At 49.6% G+C, this 18,779-nt stretch overlaps 1 protein-coding gene and 1 long non-coding RNA gene across 3 annotated transcripts in view; one reads left to right on the forward strand and one right to left on the reverse strand.

Moving 5' to 3' along the window:
* Txnrd1 (thioredoxin reductase 1) overlaps positions 1-18,779 on the forward strand; it is a 76,422-nt gene that overhangs the window by 14,390 nt on the left and 43,253 nt on the right. The window contains exon 2 of one of the 2 annotated variants that reach the window (XM_013156059.2): positions 4,177-4,315. The exons of the other annotated variant lie outside the window; for it this stretch is intronic. The gene's annotated coding sequence lies outside the window, so the exon portion shown is untranslated. The remainder of the gene's footprint in view (positions 1-4,176; positions 4,316-18,779) is intronic. 2 annotated transcript variants of the gene reach the window in all.
* On the reverse strand, positions 11,842-17,051 carry LOC134477410 (uncharacterized). The gene is made up of 2 exons (XR_010049471.1): positions 16,766-17,051; positions 11,842-16,526 (listed from the first exon to the last, which is right to left on the reverse strand). It is a non-coding gene; the product is annotated as an uncharacterized LOC134477410 (long non-coding RNA).

Genomic DNA, 18,779 nt, shown 5'->3' on the forward strand with positions numbered 1-18,779 from the left:
TTTTATTGGTTTGTAATGTCTTTTTATCATAATTTATTTCATGTATATCTATATGTGGGATATCTAATATCATTATCAATTTCCAAATACATACATGGAACATGTAAATCTTTTAGGTTGAGTGTTTATAAATGGACAACAGTGCTTCATGGATCCAAATACTAGAAGTTTATCTTAACCCAAAAATTAGGGGCAAGATAGAAGAAATCATAATTGCAATTTTATGTGCGTTTTTTTAAACCACCTGCTATTGTCGTAATCTCACAATACCTACCACATATGTTTCTTTGAAACTGATTTTTTTTTATTATTATCTTTGAGGCAGAGTCTCGCTATGTAGTCCAGGCAGGCTTTGAACTTGCTTACATAGTCCAGGCTGGCCTCAGACTCACGGTGATCCCCTTGCCTCAGCCTCCTGAGTGTTGGGATTACAGGTGTGCGTCACCACGCCTGGCTGAACACTGCTTTAAATTGTATTTCAAAATTGACAAAAATTTAAAAACAAATGATAGACTTATAACCAAACTTTATTTTTATTATAAGGAACAGAATTTAAGGGAAAATTCTGATGATTTTGGGCAGTCTCATTTATGCAACTGTTTATCTTTGACGATGTCTCCCCAGTAAGAGCGTAGCTTTTCCTAGTCACAGAAGATGCACCTGTTTCCCAGAGGCCCTCGGAACCAGGTCCTGCAGGTCGACAAATACTTGAGCTTACTAGCTGGGTGACGCCCCGAGTGTGGGAGTTGTAAAGATACTGTCACCTCCGGTTAGAGTCAGTCGGCTCCCAGAGCTGAAGGAATCCGGCAGGCGAACTGGAATGAGGAGCTTGTGTGACAGCCTGGGCCCCAGCACGGTTAATCACCTGTCTTGACTGTGGTTTCTTCATCAGCGCAGTGAGCAGCTGGCCTGGTGACTAGAAGTCTCCCCTGCTGGCGTTCCGTGGCTCTTTCCATGAGAGGCTGCCCCAGGCACCCGTGTTTCTGTGTTGCCTTCTACATAAAAATAATGAAAGAAAAAACGCACAGAGTTCAGACATTTTTGAAGTGTATTTGGTGGGGCGGAAGTTGTGTCACGTTGCTTTAGTTTAAAAGGTCTTAATTAAGAGGGTACATTATCGGGGTTATCAGGGAACATTTAAAACATACACATTTAGGGCTGCAAGTCTGAGGCCAGCCTGGACCACATGGTGACAGCCCTGTCTCCCACAACAACGCAGCAACCTGTGTGTTCACACACATGCATGAACGTATACACATAACACTGGTCCAGGGCCCATGCCTGCGGTTCTGATTCGGAAGGAAGATCATTTGTGAGAGTGAGGAACCCACAGCCGTTCTGAGGGCTCCAGGTGAGGATGGGCGTATCTTACCCTGCTGGTTTATGGAGAGCAGGTGATGTGGTCTGGCCTGATATATTCTGCCACAGGTAGAAAACCCCATCACTTCTTTTGGGGCCCTATAATTAATTAAAGAGTGCAGCGTTCAGGTTCCCTTTAAGAAGAACTCAGTTCTCATTGTTCAGCCATTCAGACTGCTGTAACAAACTGCCATAGACTGGTAGCTTAAAAACAGGTGAAGTTACCCATAGTTTGGAGACAGGAAGTCCACGATCCGGGTCTCAGGAGACCACATGGCAGGTGAAGCCCACTTCTGGGTTCAGAGACGGTGTCTTCTTGCATGGTGGAGACCAGGGCTCTCGGTTTCTTTTATACCTGCACTCATTCCTTTTGTGACGGCCCCAGATCACCTCCCCGAGCCCCTCCCTCTCAAGACTATCACCTTGGGAGCGGAAATTTCAATGTAGGACTTTGAGGGGACAGAAGTGTGGCACCTGTATCTCAAGGTGAAGAGACTTTCTGTATTGCTGTTCAGCTTGGCATCAAGTTAATTATGTATTTTTTTTCAGTGCAGGGACTGGGATGCAGGGACTTGCTCATGATACGCAAATGTCCTTCCGCTGAGCTGTACCCCAGCCCCTGAAAGCATTTGTAGCTTCTGAGTTTCTGGTTCATAAAAACACTGGCTGTCCTAGCTTCTGATCCTGTCTTCACGTTGTGCAACAGAGTTTTAAAGTTACTTTAAATTAACTAGCCTTTAAAAACTACTTTCCTAAAAATAATACACATTCACAGTTTAAAATACACACTATAAAAGAAACACAGGAAAATCCAGCTACCAGAGGTAATAATTATAACTTTTTAAGGATTTACATGATTTTGTCAACACTTCGTTTTAAGTATCAGTCAAGGCAGAGTGACAATGTACATTTGCTTTTAAAAGTATAGGCTCTCTACCTTTGGATTTATGGTCAATTGATTTTCAACAAGGGTAGCAAAATGAATTAACAGAGAAAGAGCAGTCTTTTCAACAAATGGTATAGAGGTACCTGGTAATTGATATTGAAAATATGAAACTGAATCCCTTTCTCACATCAAATAAAATACTAACTCAAAATAGGACCTTAATATGGGAATTAAGCCGTGAAATTCATAGAAGAAAACATAGGAGTAAATCTTTGGTTGTTGTTTGTTTTATTTTGGTTTTTTTGTACCAGAAATTGAACACATGACCTCACGTTTGCCAGGCAGGCACTGTGCCGCTGAGCTATATCCATGGCTTGTTTTGTTTTCTGAGACAGAGTCTTGCTATGCAGTTTATGCCAACCCTGAACTCACTGTTTGGCTGAGGCTGACCTCAAGCTCTCAGCAATTCTCCTGCCAAGGCTCCCAAGTGCTGAGATTCCAGGCGTGAGCCACCAGCTGGCCAGTCTTTGTAAACTTGGTAATTTTAGTGCCCAGGAATTTCTTAAATATGATACCAAAAGCACAAATAAAAGAAAACAACAAATGAAGTCGATTTTTTCAAACTTTGTGTGCTTCAAAGGAAAGTGGAAAAAGCTACAGAATGGGAAAAGCTATTTGCAGATTATGAATCTGATGAGAAGAGGGTACCCAGAGCTCTTACAACTCCAGAATGGAAACGCTGCGTTATAACATGGGAGTCGACGTGGAGGAGATCCGTCCAAGGGAGGGGTTGCATAGTTATGCGGGAAGCCTTGCGCAGTGTCAGCTATCAGGGAAATGCGGATCACAGCCCCAGTGAGACACCACTTAAACCCTGCGAGGACGACAGGAATGAAAGCGATCAGCTCTGAAGCATCGCAGGACGCGGACAGACAGGGGCAAAACAGCTGTCAGCTCCTCAGCAAGTTTACCGGAGCCAGAGCGTGCCACCAGCCACCATTCTACTCCCCGGTGTCTACACAAGAGCCTTGAAGACAGGTTCAGACAAACCCTCGCGCATGGATGTTTAATAGCAGCTCTACTCACAGCGGCCAGACCTGGAGGCAGCCCTGGCGTCCAGTCGCTGAGGAAAGGTAAACAGACGTGGAGCAGTGTACACACACGGTGGGGTGTTATTGGCAGCGAGTGGAGCCCTGATACAAGCCACAGCGTGCATGAGCCGTGGAGACATGAAAGGAGCCGGCCACAAAAGACTGCACGTCTGTAATTCCACACGGTAGATGAGGGGTGTCTGGAAGCTGGGGAGTGACTTTACTGGTGAGAAAGGAAGTGACTTCCCCGGGGTACGGGGTTTCTTTTGGTGTGATAGAGTGTTCTGACATTGTCACAGTAGTCACATGACTCTGAACGTACTAAAAATTTTACTATGAAATTGTCCACTTGAAATTGGTGCACCTTTGGTATATGTATTATATCAAAACTTTTTTTAAAAAAGCATGGGTTAGAGAAAATGATAACCGAGATTTGAAGCCTAGGGCATGACTAGGATACGCAGCCCAGGAGAAGGCCCGGCGCTTCCAGTAGGCTGGCAGCCTCGGAGAAGCTGCTTCCTCCCTGGGAGTCGGTTTCCTTGTTTGTGAACTGTGGGTTACAGTAACCATGCCTGTAATGAGGGGTGCCTGTGAACATCCGCCCCATGCCTAGTTCTGGTGGTAAGGAGCCCGGAGAAGAAGGGACCCCTCTGAGCTGGGGATACTGAGTGAGCAGCCCGAGGTCTCGCCAGGCGGTAGAGGATGTTTGTGATGTGTGTTCGAGGCCTTCCTGGGACTCCTGACTCCTTGCCGAGTGGCTTTTAGAGCGAGCCTAGTAATCAGCCGTGCATCATCGTGACTTCCTTCATGGTAATTGTCACTTTGCTCCCATCGCTTTAGCTAAGGATCATCGCCCTGCCTGAACCACATCAGACATCCCACGAGGATCCTCCGGGTAGACGTGGGCGCCCTCAGTAGCCAGCCGTGGAGACCGTCGCCGTGGTCATCGTCCAGGGATCCCAAGCAGTGCTGTCCTGGGGTGAGCTTTCCCTTGAGGCTGAGGAGAACTGGACAGGCTCCTGAGCCCAGGTGAAAGGGTTGATCACACCCTGGAAATGGTGGCCGGGGTGTGACTTGCTCCAGGTGACTGAGAATACGGTGTGCTTTCATACTCTTTGGCTGAGTTTTTGCAGAATGTGGAGTGTTTGCAGGCCCATCTGATCCTCCAGGTCAGGGAAGGCCATGAGGGTGTTTTTTTGTGCCCATCTGTAGGGAATTCCTGGGCCCTTGCTTGAGGGGTACCTAGATTGTGATGCGTGTCTGTCAGTGCTTTGGTTCATTATGGGGAAAATGACTTCACAGAGAAAAAACTTTGTTTCCTTCTTGGTTCTTTACTCAAACTCTGAGAGAAACTGTCAGTGATCACAACCGGGCCGGTTGGGCCCAGCCCCCTGGCTTCATTGCAGGACAGAGGTGGGCCAGGCCTGGCTGATGTGGGTCGGCTACAGGAGGGAGCTTCGCGGGGAGCTCAAGACCAGCCTGAACTGCATTGTGAGACTCAGACTCAAAGAGCCAAGAGAAAGGCGACGGCACACAGGACAGCTTCGTGCCTAGACACGCTGGCTCTCAGGCCAAACGGCCATCGCCATGTTTGTCACCGGGTCATTTGTTGGGTTTCATTTTCTGTTTCTTTCTCCCTTATTTTCCAGATTTCTGGGAGGGTGAATTCCAACCCCTGGAAGCCTTACATAGGCCCAGGCCATGCATGTGTGTGTGCAATGTGTGTGTTCTCTTTTTCCAAATAAGGGAAAAGAAGATGGGCAGCCCAGGTGTGGTGTGCACACCTGTAATCCCAGGGCTCTGGAGGCTGAGGCAGGAGGATCACCGAGAGCTCAAGGTCAACTGGGGTTCTATAGCGAGCTTAAAGCCAACCTGAGTATGTAGCAGGACCCTATTAGAGAGATAGAGAGAGAGAGGGAGAGACAGGCCAAGCAGTGAGCACAGCTGGAGAGCTGGAGTAGGAAGACTGCAGTGTTTTTCCTCTCCTCTGGACATAGGCCACCTTGTCCCTTGGGCTCCCCTGTCTGTGTGACACGATGCCTTGTATGTGGCACATGGGGTGGCTGTAGGATTGCAAAGAGACGGAAGACACAAGTCCCATCCCTCGTCAGACTCCGGAGGCAGAGCATCGGCTTCAGGTGCTGGGATGTAGCTCGAGGCATGAGTTCAATTCCCAGGAAACCCACCCCCCACCCCCGCCACCAAAAGGCACCAAAGTGCAGTGGGCTTCACCCTAGGAGAAGGCTGTGTGTTCAAATCTGCTTCGTGACCCTGGCCTCTGGGTGTGAATTGGGTAGTTCTGGGGCTCTCGTCTGCTTTGGGGCCTTTTCCTTCCATATTTGTCTATTTAACATGGAGGGGTTTGGACTAGTGCATTATGGGGTTTTTTGTTTTGTTTTTGGTTGTTTGGCTTTATATTTATATTTATATTATGTGGCTTTCTAATATTTCCTTTTGCTAAGTTATGGTTAAGAGTCGGGCCTCTGAAGTCAGGGTTTGGCCCTTGGCCCTGTGACTTGGTGGCCAGGTGACCATGGTTGAGTTGTTTACCTGTTGTGTCTCATCTCCAAACGTGTGTAATGGTATGTGTGGCGTGAGCCTGTGGCGAACCTTAAATTAGCTAATATTCGTAAAAGCCGTAGAACAGTCCTGCCGCTCATCAGTGCCGTGTAAATGTTTGTTCAGAACAGACTACTGCTACGGTTGCTTCTGCCGCTGGTCAGCGCCGCCCTTGGGCGCTGCTGTGTGCCGCGCAGGCTTTGCTTGCTCTACTTAGACTTTTGAACATTTTTAAAGAATTTCGAAATTCCAGGTTTTTTTTTTTTGGTACTGACACAACCTTGCACTTGCCACAAAATTCCCCAAGGAAGAGCAGGGCTTGGGGTCAGGATTGCCCCAGGGTTCGGTCTTTAGATTCCCAGCCTGTCCTTATCCTAATTCTAATTCTAATTTGGGTCTTACTCTAATTCATTGATTGCTAAATTCTCCCACTAATTCTCCGCTTCTTAGCTTTCAAATCTGCCCCGACATGGAGAGAGAGCTTTCCCTGTAGAACTTGTGTTCCTGTTTACATGTGTAGGTATCCTACTAGCTTCCTGTGCTGTCATTACCTGAATCACTCCTGCTGTGCCTGGCTTCGGGGCAGACAGCCTCAGGTTTACCTGGACAAACACCCTGAATGTGCAGGCTGTTTTCATATTGGTATCAGCTCTTGTGAACATGAGTTGTCAATGTCTTTGGCCACGAAGGATACTTAAGTGACTCTCCTGGTAAAAAGGGTGAATTTCACTAGAGGGTACTAGTTCTTTTAAAAATTATCTTAGCTGGGCATGTTGGTCCATTCTTTTTTTGTTTGTTTGTTTGACGGTACATTCTTGTAGTCATAGACGTTTGGGAGGCTGAGGCAGGAGGATCACTTGAGCCCAGGTATTCCAAGTCAGCGTGGGTAACATAGCAAGACCCCCATCTTAAAAAAAAATACATATAATTTCCTCAGGTTATTTCCTTCTTTGATTTTTAGCAAGTTGTTTAACAATTGTGATTTGAGTAAATCAGGAAGGAGAAACTTCGTTTTTGTATTTCTACTTGGCCTAATTAATGTTTCCCTCCCTCTGGGGTGAGTAATGTGATTTGCATTAATTCAAGCCGGGAAGCACCTACAGTGAGGTGTGTGCAGTCCGTTTCCGTGTGTTGTGTAACACTTTTTCCATGTGTTTTGAATGCTCCCTCCAGTGAAGAGGGCGTTTTGCAGGGCACAGTTCACCCTCCCTACCTGTTCAGGAAACGGGACCTCCGTCTCCTCGCTGCTCAGGGCCAGGCGGAGGTGTCCAGCTGGAACTGGATGCTGACCCATTCCAGCCCCCCCCCTTGAGATGCAGACCCGCGGTGTCTCTCCATAGCGTGCTTGCTTCACAGCGAGGCTTTATCAGCGAGAGCTGCTGGCAAGTGGCCTGCTGCGATTCCATGCGGAGCCTTAATTACTCCTGTACTGCTGCATTATGCTGAAGTCCACTAGACCTGAGATAACCTAGAGAGTGAAGTTCCTGGAAGTGGGGGCTGCGTGTTCTCTGGAATCTGGAGAACATGTTTTCTTCATTTTAATGTAAAACATTTTGTTGTCTTTTGGAGCTCAGGCTGACCTTGGACTCACTCTGTAGCCCCGCCATCTCCTGCCTCTGCCTCCTTCTGTGTCAGCATGGCTGGCTACATTTTAAATTCTGATGATGACTTTTTGGAGTATGCTTTTAGGACTGGAAAATGTGTTTTATTGTAACAAGCCATATTTCACTTATAAAAATGCATAGCTAAGGAAGACATACAGGAGTTTTGTCTTACGTGACATAAACCTCTTTTTAGTCTTGGAAAGTGAGCGCTGAACATGGTGGATTCTTGTCCGGAGGGTTGTTTCCAGAGCCTTGGTGCTCCCTGTCTGAAGTCCCTCTTTCCTCACCGCACTGCTCTGCAGAAGGACTTTTACCTTTTTACATGTGTGTTGCCAGGGAGCGTGAGGGCACCCGGCTTTGCGCGGGGCCCAGCGCTGTCCGTGGTTCGGGGGGCTGCCAGCCCACTTCCCTGCAAGGAGACCTGTGCTGCTGCTCCGGTGGTCCGGGACACCCCGCTTTCCTGACCGATAATCCCCGTGAGCTTCAGGCTCCCCAGCCCCTTTTACAAGTCTTGCCCAACAAACAAGAACATAGAATGTGGTTCTAAAATTTCCCAAAATATTACTGATGAGCTATTTGTGCCATCTACTTTAATGTCATGTATGTGACGGTCTCCTTTGTCAGTCATTTGAGGGTTATTTTGTAATATAGGTTTAGCAAAAGTAACTTTTTTTTTTCTTTTTTTGAGACAGGGTCTCGCTGTGCAGTTCAGGCTGGCCTTGAGCTCCCTTTGTAGCTCAGGCTGGTCTCAAACTCACAACGATCCTCCTGCCTCAGCCTTCTGAGTGCTGGGATTACAGACATGTGCCACCATGCTCAGTGAGCATGTGACTTTTTAAACTGCTGTGTTGGTTGAAGTTTATTTGGCAAAAAACTCAGTATTGTATACTGCGAGGATCTTTTCCCCAAGGGCTATCATGTGGTGTCTGAGGAACATTAAGTATTCTAGTGGTTATTGTTGGGCCCATTTATAGTGGGGTAGACTGAGTCACCAAACGTGTAAAATGTAGTTTCCAAAGCTGCACAGGTGACTCACGCACAGTAGAATAGGATCAGCAGACTTCAGACGCCCTTTTAAAGGTGGTACTGACAGCAGGAGAATCTTGTGGGTCGCATTAAAATGAGCTGAGAAGTTTTTGGAGGAGGAGGCTGGTGGGGAGGAGAGGACAGAGAAGCCGGATGGGGCTCTCCTGCGCGGCAGCCTGTAGTTTCCCAGCCTCTGCCAGGTGAGGAAGTTTCTGTGGGCTGTGCATGTCCCTTATTTTTTGCTCGAACTGGATCAAGCAGGTTCAACCCATTATAGCTGCCAACCGTGGGTCCACTTCTTCTTCCTGTCTGGCTTTTATTTTCCTTCCTGAGACTGCACTGCCCAGTGGGCTCCCACTGTCCCTTCCTCCTGTGTTTGTGCGCACAGGGTACCCCAGACTCCTCTCTGGCCTTCACTACGTGGTCGTCTCGGTGTACCTTGACGTTTCTGGGACTCAGGAGCCTAGTCACAGGTGGAGCGTTTCCTGGTAGCATTGCTGCTTTCACAGACCTGTTTCCTGTTCTATAAGTCCGAAGCGTGTTTGAACTAAGCCCACCGAGATGCATCCGGACGTTGTGGCAGGCACATGCTGTGACCAGTAAAGCGGGGGTCTGTGAGCAGGCCCTGGCAGGGAAGGCTGGTGGGGAGATGGAAGGCTGCCTCCTAGGAGAGGGCGCCTGTGTTCCGGCCTGCGGTTCAGAGCACCCCAGGGACTCACAGGCAAACGGCCCCATTTCCTCTCGGGAAAACAGCCCCCTCCAGACCAGGAAGCAGAGGTGTCCTTGATGCCAGGTGGCGCCCAGGGGACTTAGTCTCTGCCCGTCACCAAGGACATCAAACAACAGAGACGGTTACCAGGAGCGAGCAGAGATGCACAGCAGTTGAGGTTCACAGGACCAGGGAGGTAGAGCTGTTTCTCAGGAACCGGAGTCTGCAGACCGAGCACTGACAGTTTCGTAGATTGTTCTGGGTCTAGGACGGAGTCACAAGCCATAATAAGAACTCTCCAAGGAGGGTTTTAATCGGGCTTCTCAAGTGAGGAGATGGAGTCTCAGGTAAGTTGAGTAGTGGACCTGTAATTCAGGCACAGCTTGGTTTGAGTTGGGGGAACCCAGCGAGCTGGTTAAATTCACAGGAGATAAAGCCAGCCAGTGTGCCCTTGGAGGCGGGCGGGGACAGGTGGTACTGGCAGAGGGTGGGCAGGATGGTGGCACAGTGCATTTGGGGGGAAAAACATCGGCAGGGTTGCCAAAGGGTGGAACACAGGTCCCGAAAAGTGGCATCAGCACCCGCAGCACAGCCAGCCCGGAAGTCCACCCTGTCTCACATGGAAGTGGCCAGCACCTCCCACTCACCCTTGCCAGGTCCTGCCTAGGACCTGCGGCTAGCGCAGTGAGTTAGCATGGGTCTGACCAGGGCCAGCGCCTGTCATGGGTCCAGGGCTGCTAAGATGTCATCTTCCGCCTCGGTGGCTTTCCCGGTCTGGATGTGGGCAGTTTGAAGGAAGAGCCGAGGAAGGCAGCCATTCTCCAGGCGCCGTCTGTGGACACCTGGGGGCCTGTGACCCCCTAGAGTCCTCCGGGGAAACTGTTCTCCTAGTAATAGGGCTGCTGATGTGGCTCTGGGTGCTGGTTCCCCTTCTCCGAGGCTCTGGGAGAACCGTGCAGCCCCATCTCCTGTCCGCCTCATTACTTCACCCTCCAGGGCCTGAGCCACAGGGGACAGACGTGGAAGGCTGGAAGGTGGACTGGTGGGCAGCGTCCTGCAGGCAGGCGAGGGTCGCAGGCTGTGAGGTGCCTGCTGTGTGCTGTGCCCCGCACCAGGCCTGGGAAGGTGCAGTCGGTGGTGGACGTGGTTGCTGCTGTCCTGGGGGTCGATTGCTGGTGTCTTTTTCTTGCCCCGGGCCTCCTGTTTGGTTCTATGGCATTGAGGTCTGGGGCACCCAGGGCAGAGCGCTGCCCGACTGGGCTGGTGCCCGTGCTGCGCCGTGAGCTCTGTGCTTGCGGGGTCTTGTCTTGGAGGAAATCAGGAGATGTGGGACCGTGGTGCCATGAGGACTCTTCTGCCTCGCCTCCTCCAGGGGCTGCATTTTCCTCTGGTCTGTGTAAACTCAGATCATCTCTGTGTGTGTGGGCAGTGATGACCCTGTGCCAGGCCCCACACCCCCCTGTGAGTTGAGACCCGAGGGCTGCAGCGCTGAGCTCACCTCACCGAGATGCGGAAGCCAGACATGGGTAAGCTGTGGACACCAGGGCCGGGCCTCAGAGCCGTCGCTGGCTCCCAGTCTCACAGTCCCAGTGGGCGCTGTCCTTGGAGCCTTACGTGCCATGCCCAGTGTCAGAGCCGTGGTGGGCATTCCTGGGCCTGGTGCGGTGGGCAGAGACCACGCAGCATGTCACACTACGCAGTGTCTTAGCCGCCTTCCCTTCCCCATCTTGGATCTAACAGCAGACGCCCGCAGGCCTGGACTTCTTCAGTCTGTCTGGTAGCAGCTGCCGTTGTGGAGCCAGGGGGTTCAGGCTGGCCTTGAGCTCACTGTGCAGCCCAGGCAGGTCTGGAACTTGAAAGGAGCCTCCTGCCTCAGCCTCCTGAGTACTGGGATGGCAGGCGTGCACCACCACCCCTTCGATACCACATGTCACCAGCTCGGGTGGTGGGCATCACCCGTGTCCCTGCTGCTCTTGTGCCTTCAGTGTGTGGGAGAGGAACTGCTGTTTGTGTTGTGGCACACGCCCTCCGTGTCCCCCCAGCCTCGTGTGGTCGTACTCTGAGTTCTGTCTCACAGAGAGGAGGTAGACACTCAGCGCTGAGTACCCGGCTCGGGGCTGGTGATGAGCCCAGGCCTGTCTGCTTCCCGGCCACCTCTTCAGGGCTTGCTTTCCTTAAACCTGTGAGAGCGCCTCACACACAGCCCTCAGGCAGCTCCAGGCTCACTGATGAGGTCCTGCACCCTTCGCCAGAGGTGTTTGACCCTCTCTAGTCATGTGCCGAGCACTGACCAGATGAGTGGTAAAAACCAGGCGTGGTGGGACACAGCTGTCATCTCAGCACTTGGGAGGCCGAGGCAAGAGGATTGTGGGAGTTCAAGAACAGCCTGGGCTACACAGTGAGTTTTAAGGCCAGCCTGAACTAAATAGTGAGACCCTGTCTTAAAAAATAATAAAAATTGAAAAGGAAGAGAAAAGATGGGTATGCTGGGCGTGGTGGTGCACTCCTGTAATCCCAACACTTGGGAGGCTGAGGCAGGAGGATCACTGCAAGTTCGAGACCAGCCTGGGCTACAAAGTGAGCTCAAGGCCAGCCTGAACTGCATAGCGAGACCCTGCCTCAGAAAGAAAAAGAAAGAAAGAGAGAGAGAGAGAGAGAGAGAGAGAGAGAGAGAGAGAGGAAGGAAGGAAGGAAGGGAGAAAGGGAGAGAGAGAGAGAGAGAGAGAGAGAAAGAAAGAAAAGAAAGAAAGAAAGAAAGAAAACAGGCAAGCAGGCAGGCAGGCACAGGCGGGTAAGTCGCCGAGCATAGCTTTGCCCTTTAAGGTCGTTCTGCTTGCAGCTCGTAGCTGCCCCTCCGTCATTTCAGAACAGCCTGGGCTGCAGCAAGGCCGTAGGTCATGCAGGAGCTGTGACAGGGTCTTGGCTAGGTGTTGCCCACGGGGACAGAGGCGAGGGGAGGAGTTCACAGCTGGAAACACCGGGCCTATCCGTGTAGAGTGGCTCTGGTCAGGAGCGCTGGCAGAGAGGACCGGAGAGGCCAGGGTGAGAAAGGTAGGCCTCGTGTCTCGGGAAGGGCGTCCATGAGGCTGCTGGCTTTGAATCAGCCTTGGTCTTTAAGTGTTACAGGTTTTTTCTGTAAAAGTGTTCTTTTCTTCAAGAATTTAGATAGTACAGTACAATAAAATCCAAAATCACAAGCAGTCACGTTTAGAGGCAAACACTGCTGTCATTTTTGTGGATCTTACATGTGGCCTGTGTTCTGTTTTGTTGTTTTGTAAATATTTTTCTTGTCGTAAGCTCTTCGCAGTTTTCCTGCTGGGTATGAAACAGTCCGTATGTTTACTTAGCCATTTTACTAAAGTTGAACAGATAGTCTGCCGACAATTTTGTTGCTGTGATAAGATAACAGATTAGATCTAATTTTCTTTGTACATAAAATCGTCACTATACTAGGAATTATTTTCTTGTGACAGATTACTGGGATGAATTTCAGGCCAGAGTATGACTATTTCTAAGGTTCTAGAGTTTGTTTTCCTTTTTCTTTTTTGCTTCATTTTCTAGACAGGGGTTCAGGCTGGGCTTGAACTCAGTCCTGCAGCCAGGCATGCGCGCTGCCCCTAGCTCTAAGGCCTTTCGATGGGTGCGTGCTCAGAGGTCACGCCTGCGTCAGGCTCAGTGAGTTCCCGTGCCTAGTGAGCAGTAAGAAACAGTGATGGTTTGGTGGGCGGGGCTGACATAGGGTCTTGTTGGGTATCCAGGCTGCCCTTGAACTCACTGGGTATCCCAAGGTGGCCTCGAACCTCCTGTGATCCTCCTGACTCTGCCTACCAGTGCTGGTGCTGTAGGTGTGTACCACCATGCCTGGCATTAACAGGTTTTCAAAGCTGTTTGCCAGTTTGAAAGATTAGAAAACAAGTCTGTGATTCTCTGATTATTAATGAGGTGTAGCATCTTCCCGTATGTTGAAACCACGATCTAAACTGCATTCTCTGTGTGGTATTCATGCAGGCTGTCTGTCCATGTTCCTGGTGGAAATGACACGAGGAAGCCAGACACTGACCACAGCAGTGCCTGGGCACTGCCCACTGCACAGCAAGCCCTAATGTAATCAAGTCGGTCTGAGAGGCAGACAGGTGCTCCTGTTGTCCCAATTCACAGGGGTAGCATAGGGGTGTCACTGCTCAAGGTCACACAGCCAGCAGCGACAGAGCCAGAACCTGAAACACACACAAGCACCCTGGGCTGCTTCTGCTTCCTGAGCAGCATTAGTGCGGTCCAGAGAAATAACTCTGAACTCCCCAGGCCCTGATTGTGCTGTGCACAGCTGTGCTCGGCTGTGCAGGGACCAGAAGGAGATGCCTGGGATTACGTGGTGTCCATTTAAACTCCCATGCATGTCTACTGCTGGTCAGCGCAGTCCAGTTTTGCATACATGCAAGGAGGGTGGCAAGCCTGATCAGCCATTCAGTAAAAATCGCACACAATTCATACAAGGATTTCTCCTAACTAGCAAGTGGAAAACAGGCACACATAATGTAGTGTTTGATTAATGCCTGTTTCTCAGTTTACAGATGAAAAATACAGACTTAACATTAAGCTTTTTACTATTTTTAAATTTTAAAGTTTTATTTTTAAAATAGGCATGGTGGTGCACGCCTGTAATCCCAGCATTGAGAGGCTGAGGCAGGGCTGCCATGAGTTTGAGATGATCTTAGGCTAATAGTGAGTTCCAGGCCAGCCGGAGCTACACAGCAAGACCCTTTCTCAAGAAAAAGAACCTAAAAAATGTTTTTAAAAGTCCCCCAAACACTGGTGTATAGGTCACTGAGAAACAGTTTCCTGGACTAATAACTATAATGAATAAGCAATACAATTCACATCTGTTTCAACCAACCAGTTTATAAACTTGCTTTAATTTAAAAAAAAAATATTCATTTTGCCTGGCATGATGGCACATCCCAGCACTCAAGAGGCTAAGAGAGGACATGTTCCATGAATTCGAGACCAGCCTAGGCTACACAGTCAGTTCAGAGCCAGCCTGGAGATAACTTGTCTCAAAAAAAAGTATTCATTTGTTCCATGATATGAGTTGCTAAATTATTTATAGGTTGCTACAGATGGTAAACTGTAATTGAATTTCAGTTATATTGCAGGTGAAAATTTTAGCTGAACCAATAAAAATACTTATTACAGCATAGGCACCAGTGAAAAGGACTTTTTGTTTTGCATATAGCACACAACTTTAAGTGTCTGTATTTAAAAATAAAAATAGGCTGTGGTAGACACTTTGACTAAAACTTGTATTCTTTACCTGTAGAACATCTATCTTTTAATGTCTGGCAAATATTTAGATTTTTTAAAGGCATGACTTGTGCAAAAACCAAATGTGTAGATCCAAACAGTAAAACATTTACTATGAAAACTAATGTCTGTAGTTCCACAACTCCTGATACAGTTCCTTGCTCAACACTTATGCAGGACTTAAAAAAAAAATATCACCCACTTACCAGTACCACAAATATAAATGAAAAGTCATTGTGCCGCCTAATTTATCTTGATATGGACGTAATCTTTCTATCCTGTGGTTATTCTCCTGTGAACTGCAAAATGCCCAGGTAAATACTTGTTCAAAAATGAACACCTGACTCTGACACAGTGATAATTATGAAGAACAAAAATGAATACGTTTATAGGACAGTTTACTACCATGACAGAAATATGCTGGTGCAAGTTCTATGCATACCTGTAGATCAGGTATTTAATCACGTGACAATTAGCTTTGGGGTAAGCTCTCTACATCTGAGTGTACATTGGGCAGTTTGAGTTAAAGATTTAAAGGAGGGAGCCAGACTGATTCCTCCTGCGTAGCCATAGCCCCTCATTGGCTAGATGATGTTGCCCTAAATTTTCAACCATATGAAATGAGGGTTAATTGCCTCTTCTGATGCACAGAGAAGATAAGCACTGCAGACCAGGAGGCACCTCTGTTGCTGCATGTTGCCCATAAAAGCTTCCAGCAGGGCTCTGAAATATGATCAGCATCAGTCTGGAGTTGATGCCAATTCAGGAGTGTAAGCGTCAATATTTTCCCATGTTTCATTTCCAGGAGTTTATTGAAAACTTATATTTTATAAGAAAGCATGACTTGTTTCCACCTCTCCATAAACAATCCTTTTTAGAGTATACTTACGTTAGAAAAAAACATTTTGAAGCTTTATAAGAATTGAATGTTTAGAATAACGTAACAGCATAGCAAAACGGTCTCAAAAAGACCTCTCCTCACAAAAAATAACAAAACAAAAAAAACCTCTTCAAACTACAAAATGATAAACATCAGCACCGAATAGTTGAGCAGCGTCTTCAGTGTTGCGCACATTCCCAAAGCGCAGCAAGCGCGAGCGGCGTCCCTAAGTGCAGGTGGCTGGCAGGTGGCTGGCAGGTGGCTGGCAGGTGGGTCTCCCTGGCTCCGTGCTGAACGTTATGTCTCCGGGTTCCTCTGCGGAGCGCTTGACAGTCCCCCGCCTGTCCTCACCTCTGGTGGGGGATGTTCTCGTCCCGCTGCTGAAGCTCGGCGCTCGCAGGCGCCCGGCCTGGCTCTGCCGGGTTCCACAGTTTCACGCTTTAAGGCTTTTTGCACGCAGAGTGCGTCCAGGAATCAGACGCACTCTGTGTGTTCCCCGGGAATCAGACCCGTCCTCCCTGTGTCCGTCTGCTCTCCTCTTCTTACATCCATCCCGTGGTTCCGTCAGAGAAGTCATTTTTGAGCTTCCCATTGCATTTGTGATCAGAAGTTCTTCAGCGGTGGGGTGGGCCAGTGGGTCCAGATCCAGGCCGGCATGGGCAGACTCCTTAAAGACTTGGTAACGGCTGCAGCAAGGGCCAGGGGTTGCTCTTTGGAGTAAGACGCAGCTCTGTTGGGCGCGTGTCAGTGAGGGGCTCCCCTTGGCCAGCTCAGTAGCAGTAATTCCCGTCATCACCGCCTCAGCTCTGGAGCCACAGGCTGACTGCCAAGTAACTTGGGGAGCCGTTTAAAGAGGGGTCCCCACGAGGCATTTCTGGACATAGCTGTACGTCTCCCTCAGCTGTCAACAAGGTTATCGTGTCCTTGTTCCGAGAGCAAGGCGGCAGCACCGTGTGTGTCTCCGTGAAGGTGGATGGTCCAGACCTTTCGTGAAGTCCTTCCGCAGCCCGCGGCTTGTGCAGCAGAGCGGCTCGAGGAAGGTCCAGTGCTGGACTGCCGCCCCGGGATCCCTGAGGGTCCGGAGTTTTGAGCCCGAGACGCCATGGGACAGCTGGGAACACAGAAGAAATGCGAGGCTGTGGGTGACCCCAGTGGTCTGATCCAGTGGGGAGTCTTGGTCTTTTGCCCCCCAGACTGTCCCCAGAGCAGGTGACACAGCTGCAAACCAGGTTCTTTTGGGGAAGGGACAGGCCTTCTCCAACCTGTGTGTGCTCCTGATTCCTCCCTGTGCAAGGGCAGCCTTGCCCAAGCCCACAGCCCCGGCCAGGCTCGGTGCTGCTCAGTACTTACCACACGCGGGCCCCGGAGTCACCACCGCGGCCCCAACGGTTTGCGTCTGTGCTGCCGTCTCTGTGGGCCCATATTCCCACTCTGGTCACCGTGAAGGGAGGGGTTCATGCATTGTGCTTCTCTGCAGCCACCTGAGCTGCGGACAGAAGAGCCCCTGGCAGGCCTTGTGGTGGCAGGATAAATCTGTGATAGGTTTTTCCTCGTGCGGTAGAAAAGTAAGAGCAAAAAAAAAAAAAAAGGAAAAACAAACTTTACTGCAGGCACAGGAGGAATGTAGAGGAGTGCAAGATCCCTTTGAGGCAAGCAGAAGCAGCGGGCTTTTATTCGGTTTGCTAGAGGGTGGAGCTTGAGGGGGCGGGCAGAGTGACGTTTTGAAAGCTGGTTGGGGGAATGCTGGTGCATGCGCGTGAAAAGCAGGAAGTTCAATTTCAGTTTGTAAGCCCACTGAGGTTAGTATTGAAGGACCATGTGCCACGATGGGCGACATGCTAGTCACTTTGGATTTATTATCCTTTCAGTGGGTAAACAAGAGCACATACTCAGACCTGCATAAGCAACGAGGTCTGCTTTGCGTGAGCTTCCGACCCCTTGCGGTTCTCAGCACCGAGGCGCCCTGGGAGGGAACGCCCGGCGCTGTCCCTGACCCATGGTCAGTGTGCGAGGACAGCTGGTAACTCAGGTGACTTCCTACAGCCACGAGCAGTGATGCACGGGCCGTGTCAGGAGCTGGACTACATTTGCTATGCTGTAGTGCTTCATGAAGAAAAGCGAAGTGTTTAAACTAATTTTTGTAAAGCAAGTGCACCTTGTTTTTTATTTTGTTTCTGTCTTTTTGAGACAGGGTCTTGCTATGCAGTTCAGGCTGGTCTTGAGCGCACTTTGTAACCCAGACTGATCTCGAACTCGAAAGCATCTTCCTGCCTCAGCCTTGTACCTTATTTTAAAAAGCTGGGGAGATAGGTAAGATATGAAAATGTGTCCCTGTAGCTTGTCGTGTGGTTGGCATTGAGGAAACACAGGCGGTAAGTTGGAAGGCCTCCTTAGGAGGATGTTTTAGTGTGGGGACAGGTTCACAGGAGGGTTATGAGGAGGGGGAGAGGTCGAGGGTGCCCTGCAGGTCTCCTTCATGCAGAGGGCAGGCAGTGGCGTTGCTCATGGAGAGAGGAAACAGGCATGGACTGGGGGATCCGGTTTTGTCAACGCTGCTGCTGTCCTGCTCTGGGGATAAATGGGCTCTCGGGGAAAGCCTGTGGGGAGAAGCGGAGCCTGAGAGCTGGACTGCCTCAGTGGGGAGGTTCTGAACGGCTCCCCTTCGTTTTCTGCTCTTTGTGTTTCCTGTGATGTCAGGGAAGGGTTTTACTTAGGACCACAGATGAGAGCAGACCCAACATAAAAATAGCTTAAACTAACTGGAAGCGGATTGTTCCCTTCCCTGGAGGAAGACTCGACAGTTAGCGCAGCTCTTGGGTTCTGTGTGAGAGTCCAGCGTTGGGTCACATCTGGTCCTGTTTACAAGCTGGAGTTTCCTGTCTTGTAAGACGTGTGTCTTAAGTTCACAGCACTTGGGAGGAGGTCTGGAGGAAGACCTGCTGCCTTCGTGTTTAAGACCACGTCCTGATAATTGGTGATTTCCCTGAATTTAATCAGGTAGCTCTGTGTGTGCTGAGGAGGCTGGAAAGAGAAGTCTTCATTTCAGGATGGTGGTGGTGATAATGTCCTGGCTTTGCCTGTGGACTGAGCTGAGATTGGTTCACCTGAAGAGGTTAGTACAGTAACTCCCATGTGGAGCACACGCTGCTCTCCAGCTCGGATCGTAAGTGTAAGACAGGTGTGATGTCAGTACTGGTAGTTTCAGAGCCTCAGGAGGCTGAAGCAGGAAGATCTCTTGGACGGAGGAGTTCAGGATGGGAGCCTGAGCACCTTAGTGAGACCCTTGGCTCAAAAAAAAAAAAAAAAAAAAAAGAGGGAAAAGGCGTCATCAGGTGGTTTTTCTTTGCGGTAGTGAGATGGGAGG

The sequence above is a fragment of the Cavia porcellus genome, unplaced genomic scaffold (genome assembly GCF_034190915.1).
Source record: "Cavia porcellus strain 051 isolate PalLab524CR breed Dunkin Hartley unplaced genomic scaffold, mCavPor4.1 scaffold_8, whole genome shotgun sequence".
NCBI lineage: Eukaryota > Metazoa > Chordata > Mammalia > Rodentia > Caviidae > Cavia > Cavia porcellus.